This window comes from Patella vulgata, chromosome 4 (genome assembly GCF_932274485.2).
Source record: "Patella vulgata chromosome 4, xgPatVulg1.2, whole genome shotgun sequence".
Classification (NCBI taxonomy): Eukaryota; Metazoa; Mollusca; class Gastropoda; family Patellidae; genus Patella; species Patella vulgata.
The window spans coordinates 19,577,228-19,601,878 of NC_065882.2; the positions used below are offsets into that span (position 1 = coordinate 19,577,228).

At 35.5% G+C, this 24,651-nt stretch overlaps 1 long non-coding RNA gene across 1 annotated transcript; it reads left to right on the plus strand.

Annotated features, from left to right (window-relative positions):
• The first annotated feature begins 295 nt into the window (after nucleotides 1-295).
• On the plus strand, nucleotides 296-24,007 carry LOC126818404 (uncharacterized). Its single transcript, XR_007679220.2, has 3 exons — nucleotides 296-1,048; nucleotides 20,498-20,698; nucleotides 21,688-24,007. It is a non-coding gene; the product is annotated as an uncharacterized LOC126818404 (long non-coding RNA).
• Nucleotides 24,008-24,651: the final 644 nt, after the last annotated feature.

Consider the following 24,651-nt stretch of genomic DNA (forward strand, 5'->3'; position numbering starts at 1 on the left):
AGCGAGAACTGTCAGCTCTTTATCTAATCTTACCTAATGCCTCTTTAACTGTTGTCTAAAATTTTCTAACAGAGTGGAATTTTTTTATTCATGAATCATGTAGACTATGTTTCATTTTTTTCAAGGCTTAGCTTTGCTTATTGATTTCAATGAAAGAAATTTTAAAATTCTCTTCATTGAATACAAAGGTAAATTTATTTCTTCGGGGAGGCCTGAAATATATATATGTACAGCGTTATAGATAATGGTAGATCCACCCATTCAATATATGTCAGTCACATGTCATCATTCATACAGCTATGTAGGTATATTATAACTTACACGTATATCTAGGCGAAAGTAAGCCTATAATATCTTAGTAGTTAAAGTAAGCTGTGCATCAATTTCTAGGAAATCGTAGCCATTTTTTTTATTCGAAAGGAACTACATTTATGTTGTTGTCATTACCAGAAACAAATCCTACCAAAGAGTAAAAAACCGGCGTTAAATCAGCTGTCATCGTCATGGCGAAATTTCAACCTTTGACATCCAGTATAATATTTCGACCTGGTTATCTGTTTTAAAAAATGGTGTAACAGAGTGTGGGCAGTGCATATTTATTATTATTATTTTGTTAATGGCTTAAATGAAGTCAAAATCAACATGTACAGACAGGTGTTAAAATCAGAGTCTAAATAATTGTGATCAAGGTTGGATAATTCGGTGTATATCGCGCTGAAGTTGTATTGTTAAAGTTAACATATATATAGTAGAATAGACTGTTATGCGTGCAGCTAAGCTCTTTTATGGAGTCCATTATTTTTTCAAAGGTTCGGACTGGGAAAGGTTTATGACATGAAACTTTTGCTATTTCTGCTCATTCTAATTACATTTATTAAAGTGTGTTGCCCAAATAACTGTAATTGTGAATATCTGAGAAAAAGGGTTGACGACTTCATTGAGGGGATGGAGAAATACATAAATCGAACGAATGAAGAGACAAAAAAAATGCAAGAAAGAATTAAAGGACTTGAAAAACAAATCAAGAGAAAAAAATGGATCTATGAAGGTAATTAAATGAATTTTACTCTTATTCCAGTATATATTATATTTTTTTAATAATGCATAAAAATGTGTGGGTTTTTTATTGTATAATTGCATATCGCAAGATCGATTGTGGGGGTAGATGAGTGATTAAAATAAAGGAGTGGTGGGGTGCTTTTTTTTGGAAATTCTTTTAACCTATGACCAGCAGAAAGGCTCTTTGTTATAATATACATTTATCTTTATATCTACGTATTGAGGACAACTTTGTAAATATATCTAAAGCAAACAATAGTAGCTCCATACATATATATGTATATAATAGTCTACATTTTATAGTGTAATGAAATTCATGTCATAACTTTAAATCTTATAGTAAAGGTATATGCATATTTCAATAATGAAATTGCTTTATATTTCTGCAAAATAAACCAATGCCAAAACATTTAATACATTGACGTGAATTTTTATGTAGGCCTTTGTAAGTCAGGTACATAAAGTTGCGATACTTATAACAATTAGTCGATATTAATTTTATACCGATGTCGCGGTTTGAATCTGTGCCCGTTTTGGATCGGTTTCTTGTACCTGGGACTCGGGTGAAAAGGGATATAAGTCTATGTGGAACCTATAAGGGTCGGCAACTGATCTGTCGCTCTGCTTCACCTTTGTTTAACTGTCTTTATGCAATTCCCCGCAATAATGATTTTCAACAACATTTATTAGTATAAAACTCTAATTTGGTAGTGTATCCCTTAATTTGTTTACGTATATCTATTTTACCTATAATTATTAGAAAAACATGGTACTAGTTTGTGTATCATATAGACCTGCAAATTAATTTGCAAAAATATCATGGTTATGGCAACTTATTTTGAAAGACCCCAAGTCAAACCGGTCAACGAAAACATTAAAATAGCCGCCACCTTAATGAATTTGCCTCACCAATACTATTCTTAAATCAATCTGGAAGAGCAACTCTGTCGTAATTGACAAAGTATTTCAAAAGTTTACTTTTCCCCTTTATATTCTTTATTTTTATTACAAAAATGTTTTTTATATCTTTTTAGTTCATTCTTTTATTCTATTAAAAGAATAATTTATTTAAGACATGGGTATATATTACTGCCATAATAATTAGTATGTGATAAGAATGTGCGGGTGGTATTAAATATATTACTCAAGTCTGTATGTAATTGGGTTATCAAGGACATTTTCACTTAATGCATAGCTGTTGTGATGTCCTTATCGGTGATTAAATTGTCATGTATAGATTTCAAGATACCATGAATTGATCAACATTATCACATTTATTTAAAAATAAAGGACTTCTTTTATTAATATTACATTCTCCGATATCTTAAAGATGTTACTTTTTTATTTCCGTTATCTCATACTTTAAAGACAAAGATTAGAAATTCCCCAAAAATTTAAGTATTCGTTATCATTCATGATTGTCTATTTTATAAATAAACAACTATAATTTGTCTTCATAATAAAATATAACGATTAAAGGCCAATCTTCGACTAAAATATTCGGTGTCAGAGTATTGGCAAGGACCGGAAGCCAGATATTTACCATGGGTACCACTCCCCGGAGCAATTTATTATAGCAAGCAAGTTTTATCGTGTCGGAATTGCCAGAAATATTTCATGGTCCACAACTGCATCATTCAGAGCTGCCTATAGTTGCCCTCCTGTAATACTAGAATTAAACAAATAAAATATTGAATGTTTGGAAAATGCTTCCCTTTTTTGCATTTTTGTTGGGAGGCTGAAAGATGACAGGATGAAATCAATAGAAAACCAACGTAAACTTTAATTTGACCCAGTTTACAAAAAAAAAAACACTTTTGGACTGGAATTATTTTAAATACAAGTTCTTTAGGTTGGGTCTAAAACTCTTTTTTGTAAATTATATTCTAGGATATTGGGCCTTTAAATTTGATTTTTACTTTTAGCGTTTTGATGGAAACTTTCAATGGTTATTAGATGTGAAACGTGCCCTTGTCTATACTGGATGCAAGTTAAGTCCATAATCGGGAGCCCTCGTCGGCACCGAATGAGCTAGGGCAAGAGCTAAATCTGCCTATTGCAGGTCTTTCTTTAGGCCTGAAATGTTTTTTAAAGTATTAATTAGACATTAATTAACTGATCCAGGCCTTAATCAACTCTCGATTCCATCAGATTTCTCCGATATTAAATAGATTAGAATGGTTCAGCGATACTTTGATTTAATCAAATATGGAGGATCTTAGCTTCGATCAACCAGTACGGTGGTTGAAATTATTGCACACGTCTGTCAAACCTTCAAAGGCTATAAATATCTTCGCTTGCAATAGAGTAATTTGAATGAAATTTTCAAATTATTCATTTTACATCATCTACTTTCGAACTATTATAGCAAGAATGGCTAGTTCTTTATCTAAATCTTACATAATGTATTTTTAATCTAAGGAAATGTTAATGACACAATATGCATCGGGTCCCCTTGGGCTTGACACCGCTACTGTATGAGTGGGAGTGTGATGAGTTGCCTTATTAGATAAAATCACAATACCGATAAATTTTAAATAGTGCCGAATCAGCTTGTACGACACCCATTATATTCTGGAGCTTAAACTTAATTGTAGTTGACGATCTGTGAATGTCAAATGTGTCTCGTCTAATAGTTTTACCATTTCTGTCCATCAAACCATCAGAGAATTTAATTTAAACACGCCGTACCATCAAATATTGTATGTAAACAGTGTTTAAAAAAGCGACACATGTCAATAAGGTAAAGGACAGGGGTTTTATTTCATTAGTACTATGGTTTACTGCTTTCTCGTCCAAATTATTTATTTATAAGTATAGAAAAGGTTTAAATACCACCAGATCTCAAAACTCTAAGAATAGTATCATCCACACTGTTTATACGCCCACATTAAAAGGCACCTTATATAGTGAATGCAGAAGAACCGCGCCACACAAACAATTACAGAAGACAACCCCACGGACAAGACACACTACAAACAATAACAACAAACGCAAATGCCAAAGCGTGCGCTTTAGATCATAGGGTATGTCATTGAGTTTGGTGGTTTGGTTTTGACCCCGATTTTTTAAGTGACAAGATCGTGGGATTTCCTCCAATCTGATTAAAGGGACAATAACACTCTTGCTGGCTTGACAGCTCCAGAAAATAAAAAAAATAGCCTTATTCTAAGTACTAGATGTGTTAGTGTCCTACCTGTTGTGTAAATTATCCATTAAATCATATTTTACTTGTCCAGAGGGTTCCAAAATATTTTTAAATCCAAGTCACATTTGAAAAGCTTAACGTCAGGCTTTTCAAATCATTTAGTTGAATTTTTCCAATTTTTTTAAATTAGGTGTGTTAAGATGAAATTTGTATCATCAATTAATTGGAATATTGTAAAATAGTACAATTTGTTGACAGAATAAAGATTGGGACATATTATTCAGTTACAACAAGAGTAGTATTGAGCCTTTAAAAAACAAACCTATATTTCATTTCGTTTTTGTATACTTTCGTATACAGACAAATAAAACCAAATTTGAAGTATAAAAAAACGAAACGAAATAGGATCTGTGTTTTAATCAGATTGGATGTCCTCCAGCTGCTAAAGATTATTACACGCAAGCTAATTATTGAAAAAATAAAATTGTACAATATGTTAATCCCGAAATAACATAGTTTGTGTCAAATGTACATAAAACCCAATTTCCCTCAATATATACATGGGACAAAAACAGAAGTCCCCTTTACACTTTGGCGTGCACGTAAAAGAACCATAGATAACTGGAATTTGACGATGCGAAGACGGAAAAGTCGCATGGCAAATGGCCACCGGTGATTGGTGCAGAACAGTAGAACGTTAAACCCCATTTCATTCCATTTAATTTTATTTCTCTTTATCTGGTTATATCATGACAGAACGATTCCTTTATTACAGCAACCACTGTTGTTGATTATTTATATAAAACGTCAAGTCTGGTCAAGACACACAGTGCGATAAAATTCTGAAATCCTTACTTGACAAGCATGTGCTTTTGCAAGCTGAACTTGTCCACTACTACACCGGGTTCACAAATAACCCCCTAACACAGACCGAAAGAATTTCCGCCATTCCCCAGTTTTACTTTATGTGCTAATGATCACTCTCAAAGCTGCTTACGCTGTTTTGGATAAGACCAGCTATTTTTTTAAGTATGCTACTTTACTTGCCCAAACCAGAGGTTAATAAGAAGAGTAGTCGTCAACCACAGGCACTTGAAGGGATTAAAATAAAACTTATTACTACTGCTTGACTTTATATTATAGTATATACTATAATTAGCTACGAGAACGTAACTAAAAACGCTGAGATATACCGATGTGCTTGTTTTTAGCTACGATTGGATGCCTTTAGTTCCAAGTGGCAAACTCAATTTCTTTATTAATGTACTAGCAGGATACCCGGCTTCGCTCGGGGGTCATAACTCCGAAACCGGAAGTGGTAGACTAACGCCACCTGGTCTATGTTACTCCCCGGTCCGAGGTAACCTTATACCCCAAATTTCAGACTCGGGGCAGACCTAGTGTAGCCGCCAACCCCGAACAGACAGACAGACAAACGACAGTCCCAAATATATATATAGATGTACCATCTTAAAAATAAGTTAATTTTATACTATTAGTACTTATTACACATACGCAGTCCAATCTACTGAAACAACATTCATTTATCAGCAAATATTGACAATAAAGTAAATCAAGCGTTGTTTTTATCAAAATTGATTCGGACTTTCATAATTACGGCGTATTACTACTGCGCAACTCTGATCAGATTAGTACTTTGATTGGCTATTGCACACGAGGCCCCGCCTTTATGTGTTACAGACGTAATTTTAAAATGTCGGAAAAAGCAATCTACTGTCGCTTTGATTTAAAAAGAGGGGATTTGTACCCGTTTTAGGTAGGATTTATTGTTAATTGTAGTTGGGTGTGGCAGAAAAATTATAAATAACAATAATCGTTGTTTTGATTAAAAATATTGTCAATTTTGTTTACAAATGTCGGGTGCGAATCGCTCCCGCATGTGCTACGTTGAAGGTAATGGCATCATCTCTTATCTCGAAACAGGGAGGGTTGAGAGATGAGGTTTGTTATCTAATACTATAATATATAGTCAAGCAGTACATAATATATAGCCAAGCAGTAGTAAGAAGTTTTATTTTAATCCCTTCAAGTGCCTGTATCGTCAACATCACGCTCTCAAACTTGGTTCCATGGACAACAAAACAATGACTAAATCCGAGAAATTTCTAATTAACGAAAAGGTACGGCTAGTCAACTACTATAAAAGGTTGATGTGTGTACAATGTTTTCAATCTGATTAAAACACTGATCCTATTTCGTTTCGTTTTTTATAGTTCAAAATTTCGTTTTACTTGTCTTTACTACACTAGGATCTGGAAGAGTTGTTATATTACCGGCGGTCTAGTTGAAGTGAGGGATAAGCCAATGAAACGGTCTGTTACGGCGAATTCTTGGCGTGCCATGCACCCGTACCATGCACGGAACTGTGGGTAAACCACTAGAAACGTCAACGCTGATTGACTAATCAATGCCTGACGTCATAGGGTCAAAAGCTTCTCGTATTACCCCTGATATGACCTTCGAGTACAACTTGTCAGATCTTCATGTAGTGTAGGTCATCGAAAGTATAAAAAAAAACGAAACGAAATATAGATCTGTAATTTAATCAGATTGCAAAGTTTTATAAAAAAAAAATATCTTGTATCGGTTATCAGATATGCACCGGTTACAAAAACGGGGCGAATGGACGGCTGGGTGGTTTGGACCTATTACCGTATCACCCCCTGACGTTCGTGTGGCGTGGGATAACAAGAGTACCGAGATACTGAAAACAATGACTAAGCTAATGTGTAGCACCATAGGTCCTTTGTCTGACATGGAGAGCGGATGAGGAAACCGGTCGCCACATCCTATGTACGACCCATGCATCTTTTCTTACTACATATTTCTGTAGCCTTGTGATCGTCTAGAATTTGTCTCTAGCTGTCTTTACTTCTGCTTCACGTTGTGTATTTACTTCTTAATGGTTTTCTTAAGACGTTTGTCTTACCAGGAATAACAATGCAACAGTTTGCTTCTACATTTTATATATATATATAGCTGAATACATATGGATACAAGCATAATAGATAACAATACTAGCTAAAACCATTTCTCTACCCCAGCCAGCCTCGCGGCTGTCTAGGAACTCAGATGGAAGCTCTCTGGAACCTAATAGAAGTCTGACTTACAGGGTTCCCCGGTTTCTTTTAAAGGTATATGAATATCATGCACAATAAAGCGTGATCATGGCCCTGAACTTGTGTAATTAACAAAATGATTGGTTACTTTAAATCAAATGATGCAATTAGAATAATTTCACTCACGTGTAATTCTGGTGGTAAATTATTGACACGTTTTGATTAAAGAGCTCTTTTTTATATGTCAACTGTCAATTACAGACTAAGTTGATTTAGTACAATTCTACATATGTGGGAACCTACCAACTTGCCAAAGATATTAACTAATGAAATATAAAGCCATCTTATTTCTCTATTCCTTGTCTATAATTTTAAAAACAATGTCGCAACGACGGTAGTGCTACAAATGTCCGGTTTTATCGTTTATAAATCGCGGTCGATCGATATACCTATAGATCAATGAAATTTTTCAACCTAGTTCCGGGTTAAACTAGGATTTATACACTAGTGTTTGCATATGACAAGTTTTAATAGAGTAGTTTCAACATGTTCGGCCCTTCCCTATAATTTTCTGTTCAAGTGGGTTGGCCTTCCTAACACAAAATATTGGTAAACATAGAAAAAGGCTTGATAAGTAGGCTATGTAATTTAATCTGATAAGAATAACTATGTATGCAAGATTTGCAAATAAAGCTCTGTTGTAAATAATGTTCATATTGCATAACATATTATGTATTGAATGTATCAAATTACTGGAGGTAAAAGTAAACTGAAAACTGGTGATCCTATCAGGTCTAATCATATATTGTGGTCAGTCGTAGCAATCGTTTTGATCGTATACATTGAAACGTATCCGAACGTATTTACACGTACCAGATCGTGGACTCAGTAGAGACCATTCTACACTGTAAATATTTTTTGTGTTTTTTTACCGTAAATTGACTGGCAGAAAGTTGCCAGTAAAATGACTGTTTCTTAACACTGACTTGTAAATTTACACCTAAGCGGTAGATTAAGATTTACAAACAACATGTAAATTTACAGAGAGTGTAAAATAACTTCGATGTAAATTTACATTGTGCTTGTAATTAGAAAGTGAGGTAAATTTACATTCACTGTAAATTTACACTGTGGTTGTAAATTTACCTCAAAGTTATTTTACACTCAATGTAAATTTACACTGTGGTTGTAAAATAACTTTGAGGTAAATTTACAACCACAGTGTACATTTAGGGGTACATTTACAAGTCAGTGTTAAAACACAGTGATTTTACTGGCAACTTTCTGCCAGTCATTTTACGGTAAAAATACAATTTGAAGTGTATATTTACTTGAAATATACTTTGAAAAGGTGACATTTATAAAGCGAATGTTTTTGTCCCCACTCGGCTAAGTAGTCCTAGGTTCTACCCTGGCGATCACATAAAGTTTTGCGGGAGTTCCAGCCGAGCATGCAAAACATCATTCGATAATGGAAAGTAAATATTTTGCAAAAAATTCGATATATGGTCAAGGGGAATAACCGATTTGGACACTATTTGACAGTTAATTTACAATTTGTTGTTAAAAAACAATTTCAAATGGCATTTCTGTTAATATACAGCTCACATAAAGTAAACTGACATATGGTTGTATTTCTACATTAAGTTTGATGTAATCTTACATGTGGCCAAAGAGTGCCGATGTGGCCACTATTTGACAGTTAATTTACAATTTGGTGTAAAAGGTTAAAATACAACATACACGACGTTAACAAACATAGTTGTATCAATACAGGTTACATGTAATACAAATACAGTTCTAACTACACTTTTATTGTTAATTTACCAATTTTCTACCGTAATTCCATGTTACCTCACCAATACAGTAAATTTATAGTATAAAAACATGCAGTGGTATTTTTACAGCGTTATGTTAAAGAAATTACATATTGTTCACTGTAATTTTACATTTATTTTTAACAGTGCATCGTAACGCATCGCACGACAGTGGGAAGCTAGCATTAGTCTTATGCTAGGTTCCCACTATCACGATTCGCGCTACGATTGAAGTCGTGGTTTTAATCGTGGAGTAATCGTGGTGATCCTATCAGGTCTTATGTATTGTGGTCAGTCGAAGCAATCGTGTTGATCGTATCGAAATGTATCCGAACGTATCTGCACGTATCAGATTGTGGACTTAATAGCGACGATCCTATCGTAATGCCCCGTCAAATCAGGGTGGCGATCTTACTGCTATGCGCTGCTACGGCGACAGAAAATGGCATCAGAGCGCGTCACGATTACCATAAGCGTGGTAATAGCGTGATGGAAACGCCAGATATCTTGCTGTGGTCTCCATGTTCGTCAATGGTCGCCGAGTAACGCCGTTTGTTTTGTGCAAGGCTCTGCGATCTGACATGAAAAGCTGTGAGAAGGTCGTGGGTCCCAAAGATCGTGAGACAAGCGTTGTGACATCTCCATGAACCCATGAACATAGTACAAGCACAGTACACACGTGGCAAAGACGCTACGAAAATTGTAACATTTGCAACTGCGACTCCATGGCGTCTTCACTACGACCCTTGTGTGTCTGCCACGACCCTCCCAAGCGTTCGTAGTCCTTATGGCGTCGTCATGTCAATGTTACAACGTTTTTACCACTGTTGCACGATTGCACCACGTACTCATGGGGCTCCCATTGCGCATATGGTGATCTTATGGAGTTCCTACTACGTTTATGGAGTTCTTAATACAAGCATGACGCGGTTACCAAGCTTGCATTACGCTCCTATGGCGACCATGTTTTTCATGTGCGACTTAGTATAAAAACAGGTGATTAAAACTTCCCAGTAAACCCACTCCATCGCCTAAGGCCGCAAATGGAAAGAATGCAAAATCATTTTCTAAAAACAGGAAAAAGCTTCGGCACTCCTATGTCTTGTCTGCGATATCACTTCTGTGGAAGCAGACGTTAAAGCACCAGGTAGAAGTAGTAGTTCATACATCAGTGTGTATGTCGTCATCTTGAAATTTCCCAAAATCTGACCAGCTAAAATTGTCGCCGTGATCACGTGGTAGAAACACACGTGCAGTCGCGATACACGTAGAAGACGTGTGGGAAGAATCCCATGAGCGTGGTTAGAGCGCCGCGGGTTCGCCGATGATCGCCGTGGCTAAGCCAATAGATCTCAATAGAAACGCCAGAAGCGCGGAGAGGTCGTGACGGGCGCGACGTGATAACGTTGTATAACTGCACAGTTTGTAATTTTTTGGGACATTTTCTCGCGTTGTTTTCACGTTTGCGGGCGACCTTGTGCATTTTCTGGTCGCCGTACGGTTGCAGCAGCGCAGTAAGGACGCCACCCCGGTCTGATGGGGGCATAACGCATCGCACGACAGTGGCAACCTAACATTAACAAAGAACAAACGCTTTTCAGATCTGATGAACAGAAACCTTTTCATATCAAACGTGGCTTAACAAGCAACAGGACATTTTCAGATCTATAGAGGTGTTTTCAGATCTGACTGGCCTCAGAAATGAAGACGAGGTTTATAGAACTGATTGGTTCTAGCGGTAAATTAATGCAAGCGTTTGAGAATTGGTTAGCCCTCGCAATAAATGGATGACTTTCATTATTACGTGTTTGGCTATAGCAATTAATACATGTAGATGAGTTTTCGGATTTGATTTGCCATAGTAATCAAAAGAAATATTTTCGGACCTGAAAGACCTTATCAATAAAAATTGAAATGTGATTTACCTCAAAAATAAACAGAGAGGTTTCAGATCTCATTGGGTATAGCAATGAATGAATGAGTGATTTGGATGATTTCGTCTGGTTGGTCTTACATCTGAGAAGAGCTGTTTTCAGATTTAATTGGTCTGGTCAAATGTAATCAGTCATAGCCACGCAAAAAATGGATTTCAGATTTGATTGGCCTAAGCAATGTAGAGATCATTTCTGCAGATGTGAATGGTAATTAATATTTGAAATATCATGAATCTTGAAGGCAGTGGTTCTTTGAGTTAATCCACAATATGTTGTTAGCATCATATTAATAAGCTCAAAGATTTCTATGAGTTGAGTTAATATACGTTTCTTAATTATTGACCAATTTGATAAACCGCCACGTAAGCAGATCATTAAGGGCAAAACTATCTATAATGTCGTGTTCATAAAATATTATAAAAGAAGTTTTTGTGGGACGAGGCAGACAAGTACTATAGTTTTATTGTTCTCAATGGGTCTACTATCTTTGAACATTACACCTACAGTGTTTAAACATGTATGTATGTCCATAGTACAGTAGCCGATTTACGCCTTATTATCTATTTATGAATGACGATCGTCTTGTAAAGTCTATCACCTATATGATAATATGCTAAGGCCGGTGGCGCCGTAAATTCAACATAAGAATTTTATCAAGTTTTCAGTAATCCACGTATAGATATAAATCACCGCCAAGAAAGACAATCAAAGTCAGCCATACTATAAATCAAAGAACTGTGCGTCATATTAAAATCGAATCACCTTTATATTATGGGTTTAATAATACCCATAGTACGTATTAGCTGTATTCCACACTGGTTTTGTGAATGGGCCAGACTTTGTGCATGTGTTGACTTATTCCGCTTGGTTCACCTATCGCACACAAAGTTTCTATTATTACATATTCTTATATTTTGTTAGTAATAATAATTTGAATTTGGATATACGGGGTTAACAACTACATTAGTTGATATTAAAGGTCCAAATCTGAATGAAACTGATCTTAATTGTGTAATATCAGAATGACCTTGTTAATGTACAGTCAGCCATTATATCCAACCTCGTGGGTTTTCTCCGGGTCCTCCGGTTTCCTCCCACTGCTAAAGACCCCTACGCGCAAGCGAATTGTTGAAATAAAATTAAACCATATGTTAGTCCCGAAATGACATAGTTTGTGTCGAGTGGACGTTAAACCCCATTCCTCTCTCTCTCTCTGTCTATGGAAGGGGATCGACGCCACATTAAAAGACATGTAAACACGAGTAGAAGTTACTATGTCAGCATATGAAAGTGTTGTTTTGATGATTTTTCCATGTTCGATTTTACAAAATAGAAAAGTATTGTCCACTAACGAAAAAACACATGTACAAATGCGCCTTGTAACGTTTGTATTTTCTACATCTGATCTTTCAACTGTTGTAATTTCTACTAGTGCATAATCGACATATGTAACTTCGACATCGGTATTTTCTTCCAATGTAATTTCTCCACATGTCACATCCATCAAGGCGTGGTTCCGATTTTAGCCGAAGCTTGCGTCATAAAAACAAAACCTCCCTTCAAGTAGTCTCGGTCATCCAGACAATATGGCTCCTCCGCGATAGCTCCCTCGACTAACGGGCTTGGATGACCGAGGCTACCCTTCGAGGAAAGTCATTCCTACTACCAGAAAGTTGCATGGGGAGCATCAATAATTTTTAACGGAAGTTAACACTAACATATTGTTTTATGCTAAATTTTAATACAACTTTTAATAGTTTGCTTTCTTTGTTATTTGTATGTGTCTTGAATTCACCATTTCTGGTGTTCATGTCGTTAACATAATTTTGAATGCATAGTTATAGTTTCGAATAAAGAACCGCCCCTGTCGGCCCTGTCGTCTGCTCCACAATGGTGACATCGTTCAATCGTAGCCATGGACAATAATAATCAGGTATATTTATGTTTGAATATCTTCCACAAAAAACTTGTTCTTAGAGCACATAAGCGTACAAATATACTACATAAGTGACACAGGTCTTTCTTCTTTTTTTGGTTGTCAGATGGTAGCACTATCTACACTACAGTTCTACACTCGTTCAGTCGTTGATGTGACATGTGGAGAAATTACATTGGAAGAAAATACCGATGTCGAAGTTACATATGTCGATTATGCACTAGTAGAAATTACAACAGTTGAAAGATCAGATGTAGAAAATACAAACGTTACAAGGCGCATTTGTACATGTGTTTTTTCGTTAGTGGACAATACTTTTCTATTTTGTAAAATCGAACATGGAAAAATCATCAAAACAACACTTTCATATGCTGACATAGTAACTTCTACTCGTGTTTACATGTCTTTTAATGTGGCGTCGATCCCCTTCCATATCTGTCAGCCATTATACCACTATACATATAGGTGAACTTGAAAGAGTCATATGCACTTAAAGCTGCATGGAATCTCCGAAAAACAATTTTTCTGATAAAAATTAGTTCGCAGGGGTAAACAAAAGTAGCAAATAGCGTTGAGTGAATCCAGCTTTAATGCATAATTTGTTTTTTTTATTCTCGTCAGTGTGACTAACCAACCAGACTGTTTTTAATTTAGAACATGTCATTGGCGGAATATTCTTAAATCAGACCCAATATGTGGTCTTGCTCAGTATGTTCGGCCATATTCACTGTATATTCTATATTGTCGGTAACTCATTTGTTATTGCAATTAACTATTAAAGGAGGCAAGTCTCTAACTCAATATCATCCACAGTCTTCGACATTGCAAACACGACATATTGGTCAAATTACATCAACATTGGTGTTGGGCTCTGATATCCAATATTTAAGACAAAATGAAAATTTTAAAGCTGGCACACGAATCGCGTGCCAGAATGCTTTCGAGCATCATTTGTAATGAAGCGACTCGATAAACGAGGCTAGACATATCCTCCAGGAGAAAACTATCGGTGTAGATTAGAATAAGCATATAACTGATTAGAAATTAGAGTAAAAACAGTCAATATACATTCTTATTACATTATGCGTTGCAGCCCATTTCTGTCCATTTCTAGGTGCCAAAGAATACAGATTTAGCTCCTTTAAAGATGTTATGCCGACGACCAATTCAAGTCGATTAGGTAAATACCGTTGTCCCTCTGGTGGGAAATGAAATAAAATATAGGGCATTCTAAATCGAAGTCTATAAAAAAAAATGACATTATAGGGTTATATTGAAGAGTTTTTCAGAGAACCATGTTTAAAAATGTTTAAGCATACCCTGCCCCAAAAAAGTCCCAAAACACAATTTTAGTGAAATAAATCTATGATGATAGAAGACACAGACATTTTAACAATTTCCTGGTGTTAAATATCCTGTTCTTCAAAATCTATTTTATGCAAACGGAGATAACACCGTGGTTTATAATTGTTTATTGTTCAGTTTTGAAATGAATCAAAATCTCCAATTTATAAAGTAGATGGCTCGTACAGTAACTCGAAAGTACAGATAATGTACAAGCTCTAGCATAAGATAAGATCTGGGTAATAAACAAACAGAAGGCTAGAGAATGGACATACTACTGCACGGAGGGCCGAGGGGGGGGGGAACATTTGTCCAGAGGTCCGGTGCCTAAAAGGGCATTTTGAAAAAAAAATGTTGGTATAAATTGATCGTAAAGTAGAAGATTTTTCTGGGGGTATGCCGAGTAATGTTTTAAAGAAAAGTTGTTGGTATAATTAATTTTAAAAAGTACATTTTTACTTGATGGTAAAGTAGAAGAAAACCGTTGACTTTTCTGAATGTGGGTATTAGTGGTATCATCCCAAACTTAGACTCCTGTCTACAGTTAGCTCCGCCTGAGGTATGAAGTAGATGGATCGTTAGGACTATGATGTGTTAAATCTCAGTTTCTGTGTTTTTCCAAAGTGACCTCCAGTTACCCGAGGTACATGCCAAGACGACGCTAGAGACCACCTTTCAAAAACTTTCGAGCCCGGTGGAAGAAAACCTTCTTACCTTCGTTTCAATTTCGTTTTTATTTTGTTTGCGTTTACAGGGGGGTTGGATGGCCGAATGGTTAGCACGCGAGCACTGTATCACGAGGCCTGTCATTGAATCAACTGGCGTGGTTTCGATTCCCCGGTTGTACGTGACAAGGAGTAGGGTTGCCTGTCCAACCTCGTGGGTTTTCTCCGGGTCCTCCGGTTTCCCCCCACTGGTAAAGACCCCTACGCGCAAGCGAATTATTGAAATAAAATTAAACCATATGTTAGTCACGAAATGACCTAGTCTGTGTCGAGAGGACGTTAAACCCCATTTCTATATCTCTCTGTTTGCGTTTACGATTTAGTATATAGGGACTAAAAAGAATGTCCAACCTCGTGGGGTTTTCTCCGGGTCCTCCGGTTTCCTCCCACTCCTAAAGACCCCTACGCGCAAGAGAATTATTGAAATAAAATTAAACCATATGTTAGTCCCGAAATGACCTAGTTTGTGTCGAGTGGACGTTAAACCCCATTTCTCTCTCTCTAAAAAGAATGTTTAAACAGGACTTTCTGTTCAGTTGACCCGACCTTTCACCGAGCCAGTGAAAAGATGTTTTGACATGGGCTAGAATGACTTTAATCAATCACAGTGCCTAAATTTAGATTTCAATAGAATAACGAATTAAAACTTGAACGAAATAAAGATCAAATATTAATTATATTGTTGAACAAGAGGTTACATTATACTGACGGTGTCGTATTAAAGTATTAAAATCACTACGGCGTTCTATATTAAAACCATTTATATCTGCATAACAAAAGGTAATTTGAGTTTAAAGTAATTAGGAATTGTATAAATATCACAATTTATAGGTGTTTTTCTAAGAAAAAAAAAATTAAAAAAAATTGAATATTTAATATATGGGTTAGTCGAGAAAAAAAAACCGAGTAAATATATTTAAAGTGGAATAATTAAAACAACATTGTACCTGTGTCATTAACATTTCACGTGGGACAATGGATGTTCGACAACTTCATGTCAAACTATAGTTCCAGCGCAATAGTGTTAACATAGTTTTAAAAACAGAATGTCAAACCTTAAAGACATTATTACTGTTATTTGCAAATTTTTGAGACCACCAAGCGTTTTTTGCGTACTTTTTTGTTTTTTCCTCCTATTGCATCAGTTTTAATCAGTCCTTAGAAGTGATTGCATCCATAAACACGAGGATTTATTGCAACGAATCAAGCATTTTAAAAATGGGCAAAAACCCCCCACTCAGTCCGACAAAAAGAGCTGAAATGATATTCCGAGTGAGCAATTGGGGGAAAAACATGGAAAAAACTTTTGTGGTCTTAAACTTTTGCAAATGACTGAATAATTTTTGAATTATTACACTAAACGTGATGAAATGAATGCGAAATGAACGGGTGTTTTGGCGAGATTTATAATAAAATGTTTGTAGTAACTAATCTCCTCTTGGTCCCTTCAAGATATAGGTATCAATATACGATATTAGACTACTTTATCCTACATTCAAGGGACAACACACCAAATATAGACTTTATTCAATCAGCCGTACTATTACCGTGATTAGTTCAATAATTATTATAATCGATCAATGTTTTTGTTTGGCCATTCAGTGGTCTCTCAAAGTGTTGATATATATAGTTTCTGTTGGACGTCAGTATAAAACATCTAGTATATTGTTCTTTCATACACATTATTTATATTATTTACAACAAACTATTCTATTTTGATAGAAAGATGACACGCGTTTATTGTAATATTAATGAGATCTTTATGAATCGCTGAATCGTTGTAAGGTTGTAAATCTCGTAGATGTGTAATAACAACGTAGTAAAGAAAGAACATTCCATCTTTGAGTTTACAATTATTAAAGCGGCATTAGGTAAGATTATATAAAGAGCTGGCAGTTATTGCTATAATAGTTAAAATATAGATAATGAAAAGAGAATATGCTCAAACTGCTATCATTTGTGACCACTTAAAACAAGCGGTTGCCATGCAAAAGACGCCCACATTTTCAAGAATGTATGGGGAGAGGTAAAATCAATAGGGTTCATCCTCTCATTCAAGATCTTTTGATCCTTGACATATTTATTAAGTTTCATCAGAATAGGACAACAATTGTAGCCCCTTTGGACAGCTTAAAAATTCATACATATTTCACATTTTGCGTAAAAAGCAGGAAATGTAGCTCTAGAATGTGAGGTTGGCTGCGTACCAAAGTCGAACTCATCCAAGAACTTTTGATCCTCAACAGAGAGTTAAAGTTTCATCTCATGAATCGGACAAACATTGTAGCCTCAAGAAGGTCCACAAACTTCATTCATATATTTCACATTTTGCGTAAGAGGCAGGAGGCCAATGCGCACCAAAACTGAACTCATCCAAGAGCTAGTGATACTTGTTTTAAGTTCATCTAAATCGGATACAAATTCTGACCTCTGGATGGTCCACAACCTTGGCATTACATGCTTTTATACTATTTGCGTAAAGGGGAGTGGCCATTTGACTGAAAGTATCGGCCCGATTTTCAGGAAATTATGGTGTAACGGTGATATATTTGAACGGTTTTGAAAATAAGATAAAAATGGTGAACCCTAGGGGATCCAGAAGCTAAAAAACCCCGGGATATATCGTACAATCAAGGGTCATAATCCAGAAAGTTTACAGTCCAATACGCGCCAATATCGAAAGGAATCCAGACCTTTGGGATATATCAAAATTGGATGAAAATTCGAACCTCTGGATGGCCCACAACCTGGGTATTACATGCTTTTAAGGGTAGCGACCATTTTGTCGGTCAGTTTCGGTCCGATTTTCACTAAATTTGAACTCTGCCGTAATTATGATGTAACGGTGACATATGTGAACGGTTTTGACAATCAAATAAAAACTGAGAGGTCTAGAGAGTCCACAAGGTAAATAAGTCGAGATCTTTAGGTTATACATTGTCAGTTTCATTAAAATCGTATAAAAATTGTGACCTCTAGTGTATCCACAACCTTGGTATTATTATGCATATATTTGTCAAGTTCAGCATCGCAGGAAACCACCATCGACTGTGTTTGCATGGTAAGGGATTTAGAAAATCAATAAAATTTCACTTCATTGCTGAGTAATTTCATTAGCAAGAAAGCGTCTCTGACAATCTAGATCCACAGGAGCTTCCTGGGCCTAGGCGGCCCCTGGACCATCGCCTAAACTCCTAGGATGGTAGCCCCCCCCCCCCTATCAAGAATTGCTTCCGCCGGCCCCGATTATTTTAATGAATAATTGACCCTGTCACCGAAACATTGTAACACGTTTTGCTTCTAATAAACGGTATTCCTTGCCTGGCAACCATATCTTTAACATTAATCTTTTACCTTGATTATGGATCCATTACGAGTAAGGTTTTTTTATTTGTTTAAAGACTTCGGCTCAATTTAAAGATGCATTATCACCCTTTCCAAGAAAATATATATCATTAATGTTGGATAATATCATATTCAAATTAATCTCAGACACAACTATTTACCGAAAGCCCAATCCCTACCCTACTTAGAGAGTGAGGTAAAAATGAAACGAAATGGGACAGCCACCGTGACCCCCAGAGAATAAGGTATTTTTCACGTCTGTTCATTGAGCGCCACTAAATAATTTAAGTTAACATGGCTGTATCCGAACGAACAATTGGCAGATTCGAGCTCCTTTCAATTCCCTTTAAGAAGACCTTGTACAAATGCGTTGTCAATTGAAAGTTAAAATGTCTGTATCCGAAGGATGATTTGGCAGATTTGTCACAAACATTGCATACAATCAAATTTGGGTTGCCAGGTTTAAAGTGAAGTCAAATTATACTAAAACCCTCACAATACTAATGTTATGGATATTTAAAAAATAGAGAAAATGGGGGTTTTACGTCCAGTTAACACAAACTAGGTTATTTCAAGGGTAAAATATGGTATGACTTTATTTCAATATTTACTTCCGACAAGGGGTATTTATTTTATCATGTTACTTGACTCAATAACAGACCGCATTGGACCACTCGGCCAGACAAACTCATCCATTAAATAGTTCCCCTCTAAGCGAACGCATAATAAACTGTGGGAGGTGTAACATTTCTTGGGTGTCACTCAACAAATTTATTTCTCTTTAACTCCTTTTGTTACATTTATTAGATATTTTCACTTAGTTCGTCTATTAAGTAACAATTATTTTGTATTCTTGTAAAAGTGAGTAACAATGTACGAAAGGTCACCGATTCATGTATTAATCATTATTATTGAAATGGTATGGTATAATAACGTATGAAATATACATATTTATATATAGATATCAGCTGATATCTAATTCTAAATTGAATTAATGTAATGTCCTTAAAGGCACTTAAGAAGATAAATATCAATATCTGTACTTTTGTATGCTCCTTTCCCCAACTGGTTAGGACACTGAATATCCAGGGTTCGAATTCCGGTATTGGTCGAGGAGAAGCTTCGGGGATTCTTAAGTCCTGTTTTTACATGTCGGGATTTCACGAAAACTAGATAACTTTGTATCATCAATTATATCACACCAAACATTGTCATATTACATTGTATATCTAGATAACTTTGTATCATCAATTATATCACACCAAACATTGTCATATTACATTATATATCTAGATAACTCTGTAACATCAATTATATCACACCAAACATTGTCATATTACATTGTATATCTAGATAACTTTGTATCATCAATTATATCACACCAAACATTGTCATATTACACTGTATATCTAGATAACTTTGTATCATCAATTATATCACACCAAACATTGTCATTTTACATTGTATATCTAGATAACTTTGTATCATCAATTATATCACATCAAACATTGTCATATTACATTGTATATCTAGATAACTTTGTATCATCAATTATATCACACCAAACATTGTCATTTTACATTGTACATCCAGATAACTCTGTAACATCAATTATATCACATCCAAAAAAAATTCACATTAACATTGCGTCTCTACGTAAGTAGGACTTTAATCCCATTTCAATTATATCACATTATATATTTTAAATAAAGATATAACACAAATACCGTATTTGGTGTAGGAGTGAGTTGGGTTCCCTAGCAATCCTTTGCATAAAACATATTTAATATATATTTATTATGGGTATTATATGTTTTATGTTGTCAATAAGGTTTTGTTTGATTTTATTTATTTAGTGTTATATCTCGGCCTAACGTTACTTGTCTGTGTATGTAATGAGATAAGTTAACACTTAATTCACATGAATATCACTAGGTTACTTATTTGAATTCCTTATCGACTTTAGTCTCAGTTTAATATTATTGAATTCCAGCACTCATTGTCTTAACAAACTTATTGGTAGCCGATTAACATTACAATTCTGAGTGGTTAATCTTTTCGATTTTTACCTACTACTAAAATAATATTTAAATTATGTTTATTTTTCAGTGTGCTTACATGATAGTAAAACAAGATGTCCAAAGGGGTTTGTTGGCATCGGGCACAGTTGTTACAAATTTGTTACACACAGAAATAAATCACGGGAGGATGCAGTCAGATATTGTAAAAGAAAATGTGACTCTCATCTGCTCGTTATAAACCAAGAAAGAGAAGGAAATAGGTTGTTTGACTATCTGATCAACGACTTTAGTAAGTAAAACCTTTTTGGGGGTTAAATGGGAACAAGCTTATGGTCCACTCAACACAAAATAGGCCTTCAGCGGGGTCGGTTCATATGACATTATGTTACATTCCCCTGGAAAAATTCGGCGCACCCAATGGTGTCTTTCCCATTGGGGAAATAATCGGTTCCCCCAATGGGCGCACCGGCGCCCTTTCCATTGGACGCAATACGGAGCCAACGTCCAACGCGCCCCTCTTGTTCCCACCGCTAGCTACGGGCCTGATCATTCCTTCTCATGTTCAAACTTTGGATCGAAGATAATAGGCGCATGTTAGACCACTCGATCATATATTCCCTACCCGACGACCGCGACGCTTTGAAAAATCACTTATCAGCATTTGATTACCTTTCTACAATATAAAATATATCTGCCCCTCCTTTTCTGAAAGGGGGGTTGGATGGCTGAATGATTAGCGTGCGCGCGCTGTATCATACAGTCTGTCATTCAGTCGACTGGCGTGGTTTCGAATCCCCGGTTGTACGTGGCAAGGAGTAGGGTCGCCTGTCCAACCTCGTGGGTTTTCTCTGGGTCCTCCGGTTTCCTCCCACTGGTAAAAACTCCTACGCGCAAGCGAATTATGTAAATAAAATTAAACCATATGTTAGTCCCGAAATGACCTAGTTTGTGTCGAGTGGACGTTAAACCCCATTTCTCTCTCTCTCTCTCCTTTTCTGAAATTCAGCGTTCGTACGTCACTGCTTACTTCCCTTTTTACAATTTAACTTTAGTCATTTTTCACACACCCGGGCATGTAAATCCAGTAGACGCTTATTCCCCCCGCCCCCTCCATAATTCAATTAATGTTAGAGTTCTTTTGCTTCTTACAAAATAAAGTGTTATCTTTGGTTACCGTTACCGAAATGGTAGAATTTATACTGCTTTAAATATTTAAAAGTTGAAACAACATTGTTTATTACCACGAAATGATTAGTATTTTTAAAACAATTATTTCAGAGCAACCACATATCACAGAATTCCTCACATCAGGAATGATAAAGAATCAGCCGATATCATCAGATATTACACAAGCGCCGTGGGTATGGAAGATTCATACCAAGAGAACAAAACCTATCCATAGGGAGGTTATTCATATAGTTCCGAAAACGGACGTATCACCAATAATCAACAATAACTTGAAAAATTGTTTGATACTGAAGTGGAACAGTACAAAATTGTTTTTAGAAAATGATCACTGTAAAATTGAAAGACCGTTCATATGTGAATTACGCAGAAAGGGGCATGTTAACGATCCGGAGTGATTCTATTTTGTGTTTCTGATTTTATCAAAATGGGCATGTGGCATACTAACATACATACAGTAACAAGGGTATGTTGCGTTGCAATTTCTGTCGCGTGTTCGCATTTTGTGGCATGTGTGTGCGAAGACCTTTCTTTTGAAATTCTACCCTGTTTTTGGAATGAGCCCGTTGCTAAAAACGAGTGTTAGCCAGAGCTTTGGGCTCTTTTTTTTTCAAGTATTTTAAGTTTAAGAAATGCTCACTCTAGTATATGGGTCTATGTACTTACTGATGTAGTACATTGATAAATTGTATAGGTCACGAAATCTGCAAATTGTTGTCTTAGTAAAACATAGTAAAAATATTACTCTCGCTCTCTATATTTTATTTACTAACATATTTTATATGGCGTGTCCAAATTTATATGAATTTCAAGATTTAACTTTTGTGTTTTTCGTGTATATATATTATTATATGCCCTTTACACTAGTAGATAAATCGTTTCCAGTTTTGGTATAGTGAATTTTGTTTTTGTCAAAATAAGCATAATATCTTAATTTTGTTTAATTGTTTTGGCTAATCACAATGCAACTTTGCTATAGTTTTTATGCGTCTCTGCATCAACCAACCCACAAGGATAATTATCGAATGTAACACTTTACGTGGACTTTAAAAGTTTAATGTTATGCGTAGTTTGAAATCATGGTCGTATAGTCAACGAAAGCTTGTATAAAAAATGAGCATAATTCTTTTTAGCTCGAATAGGAATTTAGCTATTTCAATATAAACGATACCATCTTCACGTTTGTGAATTCATGTTGATCATAATATATGTAAATAATATTTCTTTTTTTTTGATACTGTGATAAATTATGTCAGTTTCTGTGATATATAAATAAATCAGTTATATTTATAAGGGTTGTTTCGAGCAACACATGAGTATTTTGTTAGATCCGTTTTCATAATACAGTGATTTAATGCCTATTGTTAATGTTTGTGTATAAAGTTGCTTTAGATAATTTCTTGATATCAAATACTGTCACATTTCTTACACCTTAAAAATACATTATGTAAGATTTAGTTAAAAAGCTAGCCGTTCTTGCTATAATAGTTCGATAATGCAAAATGAATATATTGAAAATTTCATTCAAATTACCCTACTTCTAGTGAAGATATTAGCCGTTGAAGGTTTGACAAGATGTGTGCATTAACTGCAACCACCGTATACTGGTTGTTCGAAGTCGAGCCTCGCTTCTCTGTTTTTAAATTAAATCAAAATATGGCTGAACCGTTCTAATCTACTTAATATCGGAGATATCCGATGGCATGGAGAGTCGATTGTGGTCGTTTCATGTTATTAAATATCTAATTAATAGTTTATATAACATTTCAGGCCTAAAGAAAGACCTGCATTAGGCAGATTTAGCTCTTGCATAATGTATGTTTAATATACTTTACATAACTTAAAGCTGCATTATGCAAGAGCTAAATCTGCCTGTTGCAGGTCTTTCTTTGGGGCTGATTCACATGACAAGCCCATAATCAACTCTCTAGATCTTCGAATGGTTGTGATTTTGAATGGATTTAAACACGATCGCCATTTAGTTATTTAATTTAAAAGTGGATAATCGAGACTTGGTTTATTATCGTAACAACTACGGTACTATAATAAATTAGATTAGGATAGTTTTAGAAATATGTTACTATTTACAAAAAAAAATCATAAGTATTGAGAAGACAATAGCTTATTTACAATCTATTTACAAAGGTATCAAGTGGAACAATAAACATAGGATACATCTGGATACTTCCCAAAGAGGTGAATGTCTATCGGAGTTGTGTAGAAACTCTGGCTTATTTAAAATGTATTTCCAGGGTTATCATCAAGATGAACAATAAATATAAGATACGTGTTGACATTTGTTTTCGAAAGAAGTGATTGTTTAATTGTGAAGAGACAGTAGCTTAATTACAATGTAATTACAGGGTTATCATGTTGAATAAATACTAGACAGATACACATTGACATAAGATAATGTATAATTTATTTTCAGTTTTTTTTAGCAGGATTAACATAGTTTGGCGTAAGGACCAACTCACAACTAGAGTTATTTTTCGGCGATTCTCCAGTGCATAATCCCCAGTATGGTACAGTTTGGCAGGTGGTACCGATGGATTGTTTTCTGTGTGTGGTATCTCTGATAATCTTGAATGTCGTCAGACCAACTGATAATGTTTATTTCTCACAATAATTTACTGATTAGTATTTTATTATTTTGTCGCTTTTCGTCATTTTTTTTTTCTTTTTTGTTTCGTTTTTTTTATCGACTGAATTTCAGCAACAGAAATCAAATCTTGAGTCGAGCTATCCAATATGATTGATTGGTGGCCACGCACATGGCCAATCTGGATGACCGAGTCCAGAAGCACATACAGTTTCCGACTGGAGTTTCGATGCCTATAGGTAAGTTGCAATTAGCAATCAGCCAATGGTTCATGACTATTTCGACAGACTCTTGGCGGTTATCTCGCCCACCCCTTCTGCTGTCAAATGCAGTGCGTCCTGATCAGATGTTTAATTCAGAAATTAATACGAAGCGATGACTGTATAATAGACGTAAGACTGCATTATAGTATAACGCCAAGTAGCCGGGCGAAATAAAATTCACTATTCAAAATT